This window comes from Cynocephalus volans, chromosome 7, assembly GCF_027409185.1.
Source record: "Cynocephalus volans isolate mCynVol1 chromosome 7, mCynVol1.pri, whole genome shotgun sequence".
Taxonomy (NCBI): domain Eukaryota; kingdom Metazoa; phylum Chordata; class Mammalia; order Dermoptera; family Cynocephalidae; genus Cynocephalus; species Cynocephalus volans.
In genome coordinates this window covers 148,251,056-148,268,748 of record NC_084466.1, presented here as the reverse complement: position 1 = coordinate 148,268,748, position 17,693 = coordinate 148,251,056, and positions in this window count along the sequence as shown.

The window sequence follows — 17,693 nt, the reverse complement described above, 5'->3', positions numbered from 1 at the left end:
TTGGATATTGATGACCAAAAAAATATTAACAGTGGTTATCTCTGAATGGTGGAATTAAAGGCAATCTTTATTTTCATTGTGCTTTTCCGTAATTTCAAAATTCATCTATGTTGAATAAGTATTACTTTTGTATTACCATAAAGACATGTACATTTTATCTCTAAGCTAAGAAGCAGATTAGAGTCATTCCCAATAAGTTCCCCAGCAGAGGCACTTTGCTGGTCTGTTGTACCTTCCAAAAGGGAAGGTCCCAGGAGGTGATAGGTCCACCGAGGGGGGTGAATCCTCTTAGTGAACAGTATGATCCTCTGGAAGTTGAATCCCTAGAGGGTGTATATGACCCTCAATTGTAAATTCCTTCTTGATGCTGAAGAAAGAAGACTTGGGTGATGAATTTACAAGACTTACTGCTTTGGAACTTTTTGTGGCTCACAAAGCACTTTGGTTTTCAAGGCAGACAACCAGTTCTAGGCATTTGAGAAGTCTTGGCTTTCTGAGAGGGAAGTTTGCAACCCATTCCACTTTATTTGAGGCTCCGAAGAGAGAAATGTATTTTGTAGAATTAACTATGGTGCCATCTCTACAATGCCCGAATATTGGAATAAAATATTTGTGAAAATTCCTAGTTTGATTTGAAAATTTCAGTGGATCTAATCTGCATGCAAGCATTTCCCAAATGTCTCTCCCCTGCTTAGGGAAGGTACCCAGAAAAGGGCATTCCCATATATTGCTATAAGAGTGTAAACCAATAATATCTTCCTAGAGGAAATTTTGGCAATGTGTATCAAAAGCTCGTAAATGTTTATCTGGTTTGACCTGGTAATTCAATTCCTACAAAATTATCTTATGAAAATAATCAGGAGGGTGTAGAGAGAGTTAAGTACAAGGATGTTTATCGCAGAGCTATTTATATCAATGGAAAATGGAAGGTAAGCTAAATGTCCAACAACAGAGGATTTGTTTAAATAAATGGTTCACCAACAAATGAATACTATTAGCCTGTTAATAGTCAGGCTTCAGAAGTATGTTTAGTAAAATGGAAAACCTCAGAATGTAATAGTTTATAAAATATGCAATGATCACAATTTCATAAAAGAGAAAAAGTATGTTAGTCTACAGAAAATGTTGTAAGTATACCCCAGTGTTAACAGTCTAATCTTTGATTGGTGAGGTTATGGGTAATTTCCTAAAGACTTAATTCAATATAATTTTAAAATCAACATTCTAACATAATAAAAGGTATTTAGTAAAAGCTAAGACTCCCTGCAACACCCACCCCCAGCACAACCAGCTCTCCTTCCCAGATGCAACCAGTACCAGTTTCTTGTGTTTCCTTCTATAGATATTCTGCACATATTAGGGTGGATTTTTATTTTCTTCATCATACTTCTCTGTATTTTCCAAATTAAAAAAATAAAACAAATATTTCAAAAGTATGTTTCACTTTACTTGTTCTAAATCTCCATAAATAATTTCCACTAGATCTTGAATTACCACTATATCATATAAATAAAAAGATGGAACAGAAGTTATTCAACATTTCATTTAATTTCCATTTATACTGTGGAATGAAAAACAGCTTCTTGCAATTTTACTTAAATAACAAATTCTGATACTGTTCTATTAGCCTTCTAATAGCATGAAGGCCCAGAAATTAAATTGTTCCACTTCCTTATCCATAATTATGTGCAATTAAAATGGTTACAGACCCTAAAGTTTTCTTCCAAGCTCCAGACCCTTCAACTGTCATTCTTTATTATCTTGAAGTCCAACACTTTTTAGCCACACATTGTACCCAGTGAGTTAAGTGAAAGAGGAAGTATTATAGTTAACTGATGTGGGTTCTCTTTAATTAATCAGAATTAGCTTTTTTGATATGGGTACTAATTGTTTTCTTTGAAAAAAAATCACCGTAGATGTGTGATTCTTCTATGCCTGTTGCTCTTCAAGAAAAATAGTTAATTGCAGAAAACAGGAATGTTACCTTTTTTCAAATAATCAGCTTAGCATCAAAAGAGTCACTTTTAGTCCAACTTTCTGACTTGCATTAACAGGAAAACTGTAGTGTTTGTGAGCAGCCAAGTCTCCTCTGACTTTTGATGTTCTCTTTACATTTATTCATAAGGCAGGAGGGATAATTACAACATGAAGTTGGAAAGCAAGGGTTTCATTTGTTTATCTTTAACAACATCTAATAGCTATACATCAAAATATCTAAGACTCTTTGTAAGGGAGCAAGGTAGGAATCAAGTCCATATCTGGAACTATAGACACAACTAAGCAAAATTATCATTCTTTCCACATCATTTAATTCTGTTTATAACCAAAATGTAAATAGCTTATACTAAATAAATGGATTTAACTACAATCACCATACTCCAACCTCAGTGAGACACCCTTTTCAAGATCTAAGTGTTTTGAGCATTTATAAAGAAGTGTTACCCTAACGAGAGTCATAATGACTTCAGTGCACTTGAAAATCAAGGTACAGCTGAATAACTAAACTTTAAAGAGATCATTAAGCCAATATTCCCCTTTTAAAATTTGTTCACAGTATTTTCAGATCACTTTTTAATGAATATAGAACCTTATGCTGAATCCTGCCCAAAAAAAGAACCTTTAAAAAACAATGATTAAACCTGATAATCTATCACACTCTATTTACTTGATATTTTTTTCCATTAGGAAACAGGATAACATCTTTGAATCCAGTCAATTGTGGCATGTGTCGGTGAATTCTCTGCATTTTTCATCTAAGTAAGATGGGCCCTGAGTAGAATAAATAGCCATGTGGAACAGTGGTGAATTATGTATGCTTTTGCCTCCAAACAGTTCATGTATTTTACTCATTAGAGCTCAAAATATCTTCTTGTGCTTGACTTCATCATTTTGGACTTTGGCTTACAGCTCTCCCACGGACCACAGAGCTATTCATTCACACATGGTGAGCAGAGGTAACATACTCTGGGAAAAAAACAATACAGAGTTTAAGTGATAAAAGCATGCCATAAGTCCTTTCCACTAGAAACACAAAAAACGATTTTCCAAACACTCAGCATCACATGAACTTGATTTTAGCCCCAAATCTTCTTTGAGCATCCCTGGGTTATTTCATGAGCCATTGAGTCTTATCTTTTAGTCTACTTATTTAGTAAGGGGCTACAGTATTTGTAGCACAGTGTTAGAAGAAGAACTGGTAGGCATTGTGCTGGAGCAGCTCCCGCTCTCTAGGGGGATGCAGGCCACAGACGTGAAGATTTGCAGAACTAGGCTGGCCAGATGCCAGAGGAGCCTGCTGGGCAGTTCAGAAGAGCTGAAGATTGGGTGAAACACCAGTGACCTGAACTCAACCACAGGGAATAGAAAAGGCCTATAAAGGTGGAAAGGAGCAGAAAGGGCCTCAGAGGCACAGGCACAAGCAAAGGCCCAGAGGGGGATCAGTAAGGAATGCCTGGGAGCAGGCCACCAGCTTGAACAGAGAGAAGTAGTCATCACTTCTTAGGTATGGGAATGATATTACTGAAAGGAGAGAGAAGAGAGGTCTTTGGGCTTGGTTTTCGTACAGCAGTGGTGGACTGGCCTATGTGCTATGCCTAATGACATTCTAAGAGGATGGCTAAGAGTGGGCGGGGGCTCCCCCAGCAATGTGGCCCTTGTGGCTCAGCCCAGGCTCTCTCTTTGCCACCCACTGAACTCCCCAGTCTCAGGCAAGAGGAATAATTCAGTGTTAGAAAGGAAAGGGTCAGAGAAGCAGGCCCCACTCAGGTTTGTGTCTCTTCTGTAGCCCTGTGGCTTGTCATTCCTTGGCTGCCCTGAGAACCCTGCTGGGCAGGCTAGCCAAAAAGCAGTGGTGGGCTCTTCTATGTCTTTTCCTCAGTACCATCAAGGGCAGGTTCAAATTGGTTTCAAGTTCAATTTTGTAAATTTGTATTGTCACAGTGTTTTAATTGATTTGCTTGATTGTTTTCTTAGGTTTACAATTTTGATCATATTTTTCCCTGAGCAAGGCAATTGTGTAAACTTCAAGGCCAGAGAAGCCTGGGCTTTGGACAGTTTTGCCTGGTGCAGCTCTGACAATGAGGATAATGCTAATGTCTAGTAATAATCACTACTCTTTATTGATCTCTTGCTACATGCCAGGCACTTCTCTAAGAAGTCTACATTTGGTACATTAACTCACGTAATGCTCATAACACCCCAGTAAAGCAGTTGCCATTTTTACAGATCTCTGTTTTACAGATGATGAAAACGAGACCCAAAGGGGTTAAGCTGCTTGTCCAGGGACACGCTGCTAGTGCAGAGTGGAGAGACAGATGTGCACCAGGAAGTCTGCTTGCAAGTTTGTGCTTTACCACCAGCTGTGTGTGACCGCTATGTGACCTTGGGATGCCTTTGTCCACTCGTTTATTCATCTATGGATGCCCTGTTAGGTACTGCATGTACGCTGGAGCCTAAAGTCCAGTGGGAAAGCCAAGCAGGGGTATTATCGAAGATTCCAACACAGGGTGACGAGCTATAGGAGTGATGACCTGCCCCTGGGCTGTGTGAGCCCAGAAACAGGTGTTGAAGTAGACTGGATTGGAGAGGAAAGGGGTGTTGGAGAACTGTCCCAGAGCAGGTGATCTTGAAGAATTAGTTAGACCAGAGGGAGGAGGCATGAAATGCAAAACAAAGAAGTCATTCAACTCTGAGTCTCAGCTTCCTCTTCATAAAATTCAGGAACAATTTCAGGGCTGCTGTGAGAATTAAATGACACGATTGTGGGTCAGTTGCCTGGAATGGCATCTGGCATACAGTAGTCCCTCAACAAATGGAAGCCTTGATTACCAGAGTAGAGAAAGATTAAATAAATAGGTGTAAGTCCTCTTTGACCTTTTTGGGGCTCAAATACTGCAGGGAGTAGCAGAAAGCTGGGACATGAAGCCAGGGGTCGGGGAACCTGGACTGTTGCCAGAGAGGCCAGGGACGTGGGGATGAGTCAGACGCTGGGGAAAGTTACTGTCAGAGCTATCTGGACTTTGAGACACATTGTCCAGCAAAACCTGAGTGGTCTCATGGAAATTTCTATCTCTTTCCTTGAAGAGTGGATTGGCAGGCAGAGCTTGACTGAAGAGAGATAAAGGATACCCCACACATGAGTGAATGAGCTTGAGAAAAGCTAATTTACCAACAAACTCCATTGCCCTGGGTGAAATCTGTGTAATACAGGAAAGATCTCAACATTATCAGGCTCCTGCTTAACCATAACAACCTTTTGCTTTGTTCTGGCTATGCTGACTTTGGCCAGAAAATAATGTATTCTTTTTTCCCCTTTGTGATTGGTAATAAATAACAATAGTAACTATAAAGGACACAAAGGAACAAGATTGCTTGGGTTGAAATCCAGTTCTGACACTTGAAACCTGACAAATTGCTTATCTCTCTATGCCTCAGTTTCTTCACATGTAAAATAGAGAGAAATGGTAATGAACAAGTGATACTTTATGTAAGATCCATCTAAACACTCAAAAAGTGCCTACTAAATGTTAGCTCTTGGTCTATGTGAGCACTGTGCGGTGCCAAGCATCGTGTGGGAACCAGAGTTGGGCTGGCTCAAAGTTCTCATTGCAACCTGAAGAGGTAAGAAGATGAAGGTTCAGAGAGGTGAAGTAACTTAGCCAAGGTCACACAGTGAGGAAGTGCCTGGATTGAGGTCTTTTTTGCTCCCATTTCACCACCTACAACGTCAGGCCAGGTCTTCATACTGGGATTTGATACAGACCCATGGGAACAGCGTGTTAATGATTTGAACAGAGAACTCAATGAGAGATTTAAAAAATCTCTTTTGCATTATTCACTTCTCATCTTAAGTGGCAAGAACATAGTCCATAGCCTAAGAGATACTTGCACCGCATCAGGAAAAATGTGTTCATTTGTCATTTGTAGATTGTTTTATTTTTAGATTAATGAAGATCCAAATTAAACCATCGGAGTGCAGTCATCCCGCTAGTCCTTAACACGTTTTGCTCATTAACACTTCATTTATATTGATGATGAAGAACAGATGGTACCAATGTCATATTTCAATGTGTATCATATCCAGCTAAGAGGAAATATCTCATATTAGCTGCACTTATCAAAATATTTGTACTTAACAACAACAGAAATCTGAGCTTATGTACTATCTTGTCACCATGTCGTAGCTACCATTTAGAAAAGCCCATTTAAATTAGATATGCTAGGGAAAGAATGCACCGTTCATCATTATTGAATGAATGCACTGAACTCTGAACAGTAATTATGGGTTAGTTGTAAGGAGAGAATCATTAGGCTTGAATAAAAAACAGCAATTAGAGTCTGTTTTGGGGCATGCTCAGATTTTTTGATTAAAGCTGCTTGTGGTGTGCACCGAGAAAGAAAGACAACAATTGGTGATGGTGGGACGAGAGGCGCTAATCCCAGACACTGAGTGTGGCCACCAAACTTGGGAGCCCACCTCCCTTTCCAACTGGAAGCTCTAAGGGCAAGGGAACCATGGAAAGCTTGCTCTTGGGGTGAATGATAAAGCCCTGAGGGTTGTTTTTCAAACACTCTTGCATTCAAGTTGTAGAGAGTCTCAAAAGGGTGAGGAAGGGTAAGAGCCCTGTGTTCCCCCAAGTCCCAGTACAATGTTTAGCTGTCATCCCTCTCTTCAAATAAATGGTCAGTCAACATGTTCTGAACATCTATTATGTGCCAGGTATCTGCGGGATACCAAGACGTGCTCTGGCCTGAGAGATTCAGTTCCGTGTGAAAGCCAGACATGATAACAAATAATTCTGATGACAAAACAAAACAGTGTGTGCACAGTGTCAAAGTGGCCCAGAGGAGACATCACCTCCGTTTGTAAAAGTCAGGAAGGGCTTCCTAAAGAAGGTGATTCTGGATCAGGGTTCTGAAGGCTGGATAGAAGTTCGATGGTCAGGGCCGAGCCCGTGGCGCTCTTGGTAGAGTGCTGCGCTGGGAGCGCGGCGACGCTCCAGCCGCGGGTTCGGATCCTATATAGGACGGACCGGTTCACTCACTGGCTGAGTGCCGGTCACGAAAAAACGACAAAAAAAAAAAAAAAAAAAAAGAAGTTCGATGGTCAGATAAAGGGGATGGGCTTGAAGAACATTCTGTCGGGAAGCAATTTGTCAGAATAGTCAAGAGCTCGGTTTTGGTGTCAGGCAGAAAGGCTTTGAGTTTTTAGTTCTAACTGCTTGTTAGTTAGGTGAACCTGGGCAAGTCATTTATTGCTTTGTGCCTGTTTCCCCAATCTACAAAGTTAGGCTAATCATCTCTATTGCATCAGGCTGTTGTGACACACTGAGCACATGTCCTGGTGCATAGTGTGTGTTCAGCTACTGCCAGCTCCAATTAGCATTCCAGGCACAAGGGAAGACATGAACAAAGGCTCGGGGGCATGAAGCAGCGTGGTGTTTTTGCATCTTCCCAGGGCATGAACCTCTAGCAATTGCTTGTAATTATGTAACCAGAAAGGCCCAGGAAAGGTGAAAAAGTCAATGACATTACAAAATCTTTAAAGTGTTAAGATGACATTAAAGCCAACTGCATTGGATGATGTAATTCACTAGCAATTTGTTTAGAAAGCAAAAAGAATAGGAATCTTACTTAATCCGAGTGAGGTGGTTGGAGCCTTGCACAAGGAGAAAGGCATCTTGGAAAGTGGCAGCTTTTGTAGCCACTTGAAGAACAGGGCTTTGGAGAAGAAACAGGCCTGACACTGAGCCCCAAGGGGCCACAGGCTAAACGGCCCTCTGCACACCAGGCATCTCTGGGTTCCTTATTGAGTGACCAGTGCCATCACATGGGGCTGACCACTCTCCAAAAGGGATTGAGGATTGGTGGGCAAACTCCATGAGTAAAAATCAATAGGAATTTTGCAAAAATCTGGTTTGAAAAAAAATATATAACATTCAGTGTAAAAAACAAATCTGACACAAAGATGGAGGATACATTTGCAGGTGCAGGCATATTCTGCTGATTCGACTTGTGACTCATAGTTCTCTGCTCACCAGGCTGGCTGTCATGTTCCAGGACAGTGAGGTGGCAATGCCACCCTGGGGGGAGCAGAACAGCAGGGTGCCACCCCGAGCCTTCCCTACTTGAGAACGAGCTCTTCTTGCTTTCATTTGCTCTTTTACTGAAGCATCCTCTCCCTCCAACTCAGCATGAGAGCCTTGTGGCAGAGGGTGGGGAGGAAAGCAGGACACTTGTCACACAGGGCTGCACTGAGATTTCCCTCTTCCCTCCAACTCAAGCCTATGTCCCTCAGGGTGAGTACTTTCCCAACAGACTCCTGGTCCCTTGTGCATTCAGTGTTTCCCAGATGCCTGGACATGCCCAAGTCCTATAGAGAGCCCAGACTAGGCTGCCAAAATGGGACTCCTGCTACACTGTCGCCTTAAACACTCCAAAAATAATAACTTGACAGGAGGGGGAATCTGCAGAGCACAAAGACGGTGAAATCTGTGACTCATGCTCTTAGCACGTCACCACGTACTTCCAGCCAATAGACTCAACACACTCATTTCTGCGGGCTTGGAATTTAGGTTTGGGCCTTTCTCCCCCAGGTAGCATCATCACTGACTTTTCCAGAAAGACCAAATACAAGCTCGTCTGTACAAAGCAAACACCCTCTGAACTTGCACATGAACCTTAATTCCCAAGCTCAGGTAATCCAAGGCTCCACGAAAGGAGAGTCTTTGAGGGTGGCCTACCCTCACAAAGCTGCCTCTGGAGAGAACACATGATCACAGGCTTTGGTGTCAGGCTGAACTGGGTCGACACTTGTTTGACTACTCACTAGTTATGTGACCTTGGGTAATTTACTTAACTAATCTCTGCCTCAGTTTTCTCATCTATAAAAGGGGTAAAATAATATGTATTCATGGGGTTTTATGAATAATTATAGAAGATAATGAGTGAAAAGTACCTTACCTGAGTTGTGGCTGTCAGGAGGCTTGCAGGCACAGATGCCATGACTGTGACTAGACTTCCAGGGAGAGGAGAACTGTGTCCAGAGCTCTGGGTGTGCAGAGGACATGAGGCAGGAAACCCAGATGGAGGTGAGAGGAAAAAGGAAATAAGGCATCTCTGACAGAGCAACAACAGAGCAAAAGCATGGATAAACATGACGAGCTGTGCAAGGAGTCAGAAGAATTCCCAGTGGAAGAAGCCCTCCAAGGAGTTTTCTAGATCTTAGGGAGGGGTCCGGGTTCAGAAGCCTCCCCATACCTCCAGCCTCTGCACAGCTCCTGGTTAAATCCAGGCCCAGTTGCTATGTCAAGATAGCCAGGTCTGGACTAGATGGTGGGTCACTGCAGCTGTGGGCATTGTCCACTTAATTTCAGGACTGGGATGCCAACAGAGACTGTATTCTTTCCGTGGCAAATCACCAGTTATGCTAAAAAGTAATCACAGGCTAAAAAGCAACCTAATTCACACCAGCAAGTATTTGTTAAGCATCTACTATGTACTTAGAACTGTGCCTTAGATTACGATGGGTATACATACTTAATTTATCCGTGCCTAAGTTTTCTCACCTCTTAAGTCAAGCTTGGACTAAATGACCTCAAAGTTCTTAATGTTTTTGTTTTTTCCTAGTTCTAAACTAAGAGGAAGTCCTCAAGGAGCTTAGAAGTTTGCTGGGAGGATAATTTTACTTACACTATGGGAAAAATCATATATATATATATATATATATATATAAATATAACCAAGTGCATGTGTGATACAAGCAGTCAGCTAAATTCTGAGTTCAATAATGGCTGCTAAGTGCAGGTCAGTAAGTCTGGTTGCAACACACTTCTGAGTACCTAGCATGATGGAGCATTTTGGATTTGGGCTGCAGAGTATACAGCTGCAATCAAACTTCACATCACATATGACTTTGAATTATAAAAGGAAACTGTGGAGGGACAACATTCAGATGCCACTTTCCCTCTGAGAGCCTATGAACCCAGTATTTGCTTGACATGAAGTTATTAGAGGTGAGGTTTTTCTATTTCAGGTCTGATGGAAGATTTCTATGTTTGGTGACTGTAATCACAGATGGATTGAGACGATTCATTCCCATTCAGCTGCTTATGAACAAGCACAATTAGAAGTTGACAGCAAACACGCTTCACAAAAATTATCACATTTAGTGTGATTCCCATAATAAAAACAGGAGCGAGCTCAGGAGTCTTTTCAATTTACACAAAGAACCCTGGGGTCTCTCGACAGTCTCTCAATCGATCCAATGTTTCTGAGTAAACTTTGTTAGGAAAACAGATTGAAAACTCTTGAGGTTTAGTTAAGTCTTGGTTTAACACACACACACACACACACACACACACACACACACACACACACACACACACACACACACACACACACACACACACACACATCATGCATGCTTTAGCCAAAGCATTCATGTAAGTACTACACAAATATTAAAAAAAGCAAGAGGAGTGGAGGGGTCCTATTGCCCCCACATTCTATGTGGTGCACCAAGTATTGAAAGAACTTCTCAGATATACAGAATGCTATGACCTTACACCTCAGCTGGCTGCCAATATCATTATAAATAGCAATACTCATTTGTGTACTATTTGATTTGAGAACTTTTGTATACGTTATCTGATTTAATCCTCATAACAATCCTGAGAAAGGTTGATAGAAAAAATATTTTCTACTTTGATTTATAGGGAAGAACAGATGTTCAGAGGGGAGAAAGTAACTTGTCCACATTCACCCTGCTATGAGCTGCTGGAGTGAGCCTTAAATACGGGGATGGATTTAGCTGCAGTTTCCATGTCCTTGTCTCTTTAGGCATCAGGGAGGCAAGAAATAGACATGCAAATTACCTATTCATTCTAAAATTATTCACTGAGCTCCTATGCTGTGATTGCTCCCTGCTAGGCACCATGCATACAGTGGAGTGGTGCATAGTATTATTTTTTTGTCTGCCCATTATTCTTTGGGAAAAACCTTATCATTTCATAATATTCATGTTTTCTCCACTTGATTTGGTCAAGGCTGACTCCACCTTCTTGCCACTAAAGGTGGAGTCTGTCCCTGAGTAACCAATTAGAATACTCCTCAGACCCATAGCCACTTGTCATTGATTCAGGTATGAGCATGTGACTTCAAATGGGCCAATCAGAGTCTGCCCTAGGACTTTTCATCAGAGGTTTTAGCAAGAACATTTACTTCTTTCTCTGGAACTGCCACAGATTACATTGTCTCCCTGGGGAGAAATTGTATCTGATGATGGAGCAAAGAAAAAGCAAGTAGAGCTGAGAGACAAAGAGTACAAAAGCCCTGATGGTTTCATCTGAACTTTGGAACAAGCAATGTCACCCTGGACTTTCCAATCATCTGATACATTATAGGCCTTTTTCTAAAATTTAATATAATTCAAGTGATTCAAGAGATGAACAAGACGGACAGGACTCTTCTATTGAACAGAGGTGAGACAGACAATAAAGCAGTAAATATATATATATATATATATATATATATAATTTCAAACTATGACATGTGTTATGAAGACAAACACAGGGACAAAAGGTTTGATTCAGACAAAAATGCTATGGTCATAAGAGAGACCATTTAAGTGTGGTCCAGGAAGGATGTCACTGATTTATTTTTGCTTTTTTTTAATTTTTAATTTTTAAAATTTAAAAATTTAAATTGTTCTAACAGTTTAGCTTTACAGAGAAATTGAGCAGGAAGTACAGATCGTTCCCATACTCTCCCCCCATCCACATATACAGTTTCTCCTATCATTGACATGTTACATTAGTGTGGTATATTTGTTACAATTATAAATCAATACTGATTTATAATTAGTATTTAATAACAATATTAATTATTAATTAAAGTTGAGTTTGAGTTAATATTATTATTAACTCAACTTTATATTAGGGGTCCCTCTTTGTATTGTGCAGTTCTGAGGTATAGTGGTTTGAATTATGTCCCCCCTAAACTCACTATAGCTTAAATTGTGTCCCCCAGGTTTTATGTATTAGAAATTTGGCCCCCACTGTGACTGTTAAGAGGGTGGGAAATCCTATTACGGTAATCGAAAGGAGGAGCCTTGAAGAGCTGATTAGATTGAAGGACCGTGTAGTAGTGAATGGGTTAAAAATGGTGGTCAGGGGCTTGGTTCTGAGGGCTTTAAAAGAAGAGAGAAGAAGCTCTTCTCTCTCTACCCCACCATTTCATAATGCATCACTGTTGCAACCACCATGATCCTCACCAGATGTGTTCCCTGGACTTTGGACTTCCTAGCCTCCAAACTGTAAGTAATAAATTTCATTTTCTTATAAAGTACGCAGTTATGTGTGTTTTGCTATAAGCAACAGAAATGGACTCATACATATGGGTTTTGCCTAATGCATGATGTCACGTTATTAACCATGTCATGTAATTAACCATTACAGTATCATACAGAATAGTTTTGCTGCTCTAAAGATCCTCTGTGCTCCACTTATTTGTCTCTCCCTGCCTCCCTCCCTCCCTTATCCCCTGAAATCCTGGCAGCCACTGATTCTTTTTTTCATTGCCTCAAACAGTTATCATTTCTTTGTGTTGGAAATATTCAAAGGCCTTTCTTCTGGCTAATTGGAACTGTACAATAAATTGTTGCTAATTATAGTTTCCCTACAGTGCTATAGAACAGTAGACAATATTCCTCCATCCTAGGGTCTGCTATATTAAAGCAGGTGCCACTTATGTTGGATTTTGAATAATAGTAATAATAATATGATAACGATCTCGACAGCAACAAAACAACCTCAACAACTGTAACAGCGAATATTGATGGACATAGTGTATGTTAAGTCCTATCTTAAATTATCTCATCTGATTTCCACAAAACATGTGAGGCTGGAATTACCTTATCTGTGTTTTACTGATGAAGAAATGAGGGCAAGAACAATGCGGTAAGTTGCCCAGCCAGGCTTGAACCGAAGACTGGCTCCAAAACCCAGGCTCTTTAATTTCTAGGGTGTGTTGCCAGCAGAGAGGAGAGGTGTGCTCCAGATGCAGGTACAATTCAAAAATTTTCCATCAGAGGAACAAAACGGGAAATCTGGGAGTGTTCTGGGGCTTATGTCAACGCTATTCTTTAATATCTTAGTATACATCTGTTGATACAAAGCATTCGTCGGCTCCTGGCACATGACTGGCACGGGGATACAGAAGTGCACAAGACCAGCCCCAGCCCACAGGTCCTCATCCTCACCATCTGGAGATAACACAAATCACTGAGCACCAGTGCAACCCTGGGCCCAGCAGAAGTTTAATTTCCCATTGCTTGGTTTTCAGTCTTCCCCTCTATTTCTCCTTCCACTCCATCACCCCTTCGTTCTTGTGTCTTATTTCTCTTCCTGACTAGAGCTAAGTTGGAAATGGAACCCTTAGTGGTGGACAATTAGACAGTAAATCCCCTTGGCTCTTGTGCCACTCGATCTATCACCTGCTATTTTGCTTTCTGTGAGTTACTACGTGTGAATTACATGTGAGCCCTATGTGAAAATCCAGCCCAATCAAATGCAGACCTTTCCCTGGCCACTGCCCCACACCCCTCCACTCCATGGCCCTTATTCAGTGCTATGCCTTCCCCTTCCCCCAGGTTTGACAAAAGCAGATTCTTCAAAATTGTCCTTCTGGGACTGTTTATTTCATTTTAAACTTGACACAAAATTACTATTTTTGACAGTTGAACTTTTCAGCATGCTTGATACAAATATTTTAATATCCTGTTACCTGAGCTGAGGGAGAGATAAAGTTTTACACCAGACACCTACAGCAGCAAGGGAATACATTTTCTGGTGACTGATTTAAAGGTACAGTAATAGCAGAATGGTTAATGAGCTAACCATGCTTGGTAGGGCAAAGGTCAGTAGGGAAAGCAAACCTTGTAACTCAGCCAGAGCTCTGGGACCCACGTGAAAGAAGAAACGCTGCCTGTCAGACAGTGCAACAGTTTCAGCCCAAGTTCATCCCCAAGAGGCTAGAAAGGAAAAAAAAAAAAAAAAAAAAATCAGTCAACATCTAGATTATCTCTTGACTTACCCCAAAGGATGGAGGGCAGGTAGGAAGATGTAAGAGTTGCCTGAGTGACAAGAAAGGAAGGCTCAGGAGAGCTGGTGTGTTGGAAGAGAGAGAATAGCGATTGTTGTCATTGAGGAAGTACTGGAAGGGAGGTCATGTGGGTAGGAGAACAGATATCAAAATATTGAATATTACTCCAAGTCCATATGCTCAGCAAACAAGAAAAAGGAAGTGTCCGGCACAGGAAGGCAGTAATAGTAATGGTGGCAGAGCTAAGCCCGTTGGGAACCAAAACTGACCCAAGAAGCTCAGAAAAATCAGCAGCACTGGCTCCTCGAGCTTTCTGGAATGATGGAAATTTTCTCTTCTATATTATTTCAGTAGCTACTAGCTACCCGTGGTTATCGAGCACTTGGAATGTGGCTAGTATGTCTGAGGAAATGAATTTTTAACTTTACTTAACTTGCCTTTAAATTTAATAGCCACGTGTGGCTGGTGCTTACTGTACTGGGCAGCACAGCTCTGAGTCCTGGGAACCTCAGAAGAAAACCTTGGATGCTGGCTCGAGCGCTCCACTGCAACGAAACTCAGCTTCACACAAGCGTCTACCTTTTCTCTCTGCCAACTGGGGTCTTCACTCTGTACTCTGTGATTCTTTTTCCACCTTAAGTTTCTGTCTATGCCTGCTTTCTGCACCTTCATGATTCTGCCTTCTTTCTATATCGATAGAATTAATTTTCTATTGCTGCACAACGAATTACCAAAAACTTAGTGTTTAAAAATAAACACACATTTATTATCTTACAATCTCTGTGGGTCAGGAGTCTGTGGGACAGGCTTACCTATTGTTGTCTGCTTTAGGATTTCATAAAACTGCAATCGAGGTGTCAGCTGAGGTCTCCTCTGAGGTTTGAGTGGGGAAGGGTCTGCTTCCAAACTCATGTTTGAAATCTTGTTTCTTGCCGGCTGTTGGACGGAGAACCGCAGTTTCTTGCTGGCTTTTGGCTGTCCTTAGCTCCCGGCCACATGGGCCTTCCCAGTAGGGCTGCTTGCTTCTTTAAAGCCAGAAAGAGAGTCTATTAGGTCCTATGAGAACCCTTTCTCGGCCGCGCCGCATGATGGCGCTGGCTACCCTTCTCTTCCGCCTTCTCCTTCCCACCGGCGCGAATCCCACGCCAATCAGCACAGGCTCCCTGCTCCTGGCCCCTTAGCAACGCAATCCATCCAATCCCCGAACGCCCCGTGTCCTCAGCAAACCTATCAGCTCTCTTCTAACCCTATAAAAGCAGATGTGCCTGCTGAATAACAAAACCTTCTCGGGCGAGCTGCCTTGCGTTTGTGTCTCATCCTTTAACTGGTGCTGAATTTTATTCCTTTCATAGTCTCCTCTGGAGATGGGCAGTGCAATCTTTGGTAACATAGTCATAATCACATAGCCACATCCGTGAAATCCCATATATCTCATCACCTTTGCCATAGTCTATTGGTTAGAAGCAAGTCACAGATCCTTCCATGCTCAAAGGGAGGGAACTACACAGAGGCATGAGCCCCAAGATGTGGGGGCATGGAGACCTAGAGCTGGTCCTCCACACCAGCAATTCCAGACTAGGCTCCCACTGCCCCTGACTCATTTTCTTGATATAGCTGTGTTCAAATTCCAAAAAGAAAAAATAATTGACCCAGCTTATTCCTTTTCACCTGGCTACTTCATACATCCCAGCCTTGGGTCAGGTGGGCCGCCTTTCTGGGTAGATCATCTGTCTCGCTAGGCTAAGGCCTGGAATCCTCACAGCGCCAATTGTCTAGTTCTTAATCCTGTTTGTGACACCAATTGTAAAGCCAGGTGACCATGCCAGCTGTCGGGCTCTTTTACTTGCTGGTAATCCTGCACCAACTGGACGATTGTTGAGCTAGGGCTGGGTCTGGAGCTCCCAGACCCCTCAAGCCCATTCACAGACTGCGTCACAAACCCTTCATATGCCAGGCTGGGTCACCAGACCCCTTCATGCAGGTCTATAAGCTAGGGAACTGGCCAAAAAGTCCTTGAAGGCTGTAGGTTTGGAAAGGCATGGCTGCACAGGGTGGATGCTTGAGGCAGACACTGCCCTCCTGCCTCACTAAACTCTCTCTCTCTCTCTCTCTCTGCAGAACACAAGAATAGCAGCAAAACTAAAAAAGATAAATTGGCGCACATGCGCACTAACTCCACAGACACACACACAATTTGCTTACAAAGGATGCTGAACCACACCCAACTAGACCCCAGGCGAGGGCCCTGACCAAACTATTCTACTTCCCCAACATCATTCTTGGCTGGGAATGGGGTCGCATGTGTCAGGAAATGACGGGCTCCCTGTATACAAAGGCCAGTAGGGCCAGGCCAGTAACACTGGTCTATAGTCAGGTCCAGGTCCTACCCTGCACACGTGAAAGGCACAGGAAATTCTACCCCAAATCCTGGATCAGGCAAAAAGGTTTTCTTTATTTTCCTTCCTTTGCTCACAGTCTTTATCTGAGGCCCACAGAGAAGAGCAGCGCTAGAAGGAAAGAGCCCTTTGAAACTGGATCCAGTTACATTTTAGACAAATTAAAGGAAATGTTACTTTACAGAGTAGAAAGTAACCTCACAGAATGCTTCATTCCAGAAGCAAAGAGGGCTGGGAATATAAATGGACTAAAAAATATAAATGACACAGTCATAAATTATATCTATGAAAATAATCCAAATGATTAGCAATATGGGAACAGTTAAACAAATTATGGTAAATTGACATCATTGAACGCTATACAGCTTTTAAGAATGATTATATAAAAACCAAAACAATGTAAAAGCATTTTTGATCCAAAGCTGTAGGGAAAAAACCCAGAATACAAACACTTAAGTGTGAAAAGATTACAATTTAAAAAAATTATATGTGCACAGCATGGTATGTGGAAAAGTTTTGATTATGAGAGTGTAAGTTTTTTCTCTGAAAGTTCTTTATTGTTATTATAAAGGTTCTGATGCAAAACAGTTAAAAATAAATGACTAAGCATAATTGCTAATGTTACCTGAGTGCTTGCTTCATAGCTGACCCCGTGCTAAATGCTTTTCCATACTTAAACCAGGGTGGTCCCGGCTATTATCCTTAATTTGCAGATGAGGAAACCAAGACTCCAAGAGGTCAAATAACACACTCAGTCAGGTAGAGGGATTTGAACCCAGGCTGTCTGGCTTTCATGCTTAGGGCTGTTTTAATCAATTTTAGGCATCACGGGCAAAGTATGTGGAGCCTACAAGCTCTTCAATGACTTGTGGAAGACTGGAAACCTAAAAAAGAAACAAACGAAAAAACTCCACCAGGCTTTCAGTCCAAATTCAAAGTCAAGCTTGATAAATGTAGGATAATATGTTCATAGATTGTGACATTATATTAACTTTATTGTCAAATTTAAGATTCACAACAATTAAAGTTTCTCATTTTGCAAGAATTCCTGATTGCCCATGGTAATTTTTGCAAAAACATAGCCAAGTTACTTTAAGCCAAATAATTCCCACCAGTAACATTAGAAAAATCATTCCAAATTTTTTTGTAGCAAAAATAGTATAGGAAGTGGTGCAATTAAAATATTTGACATTATAT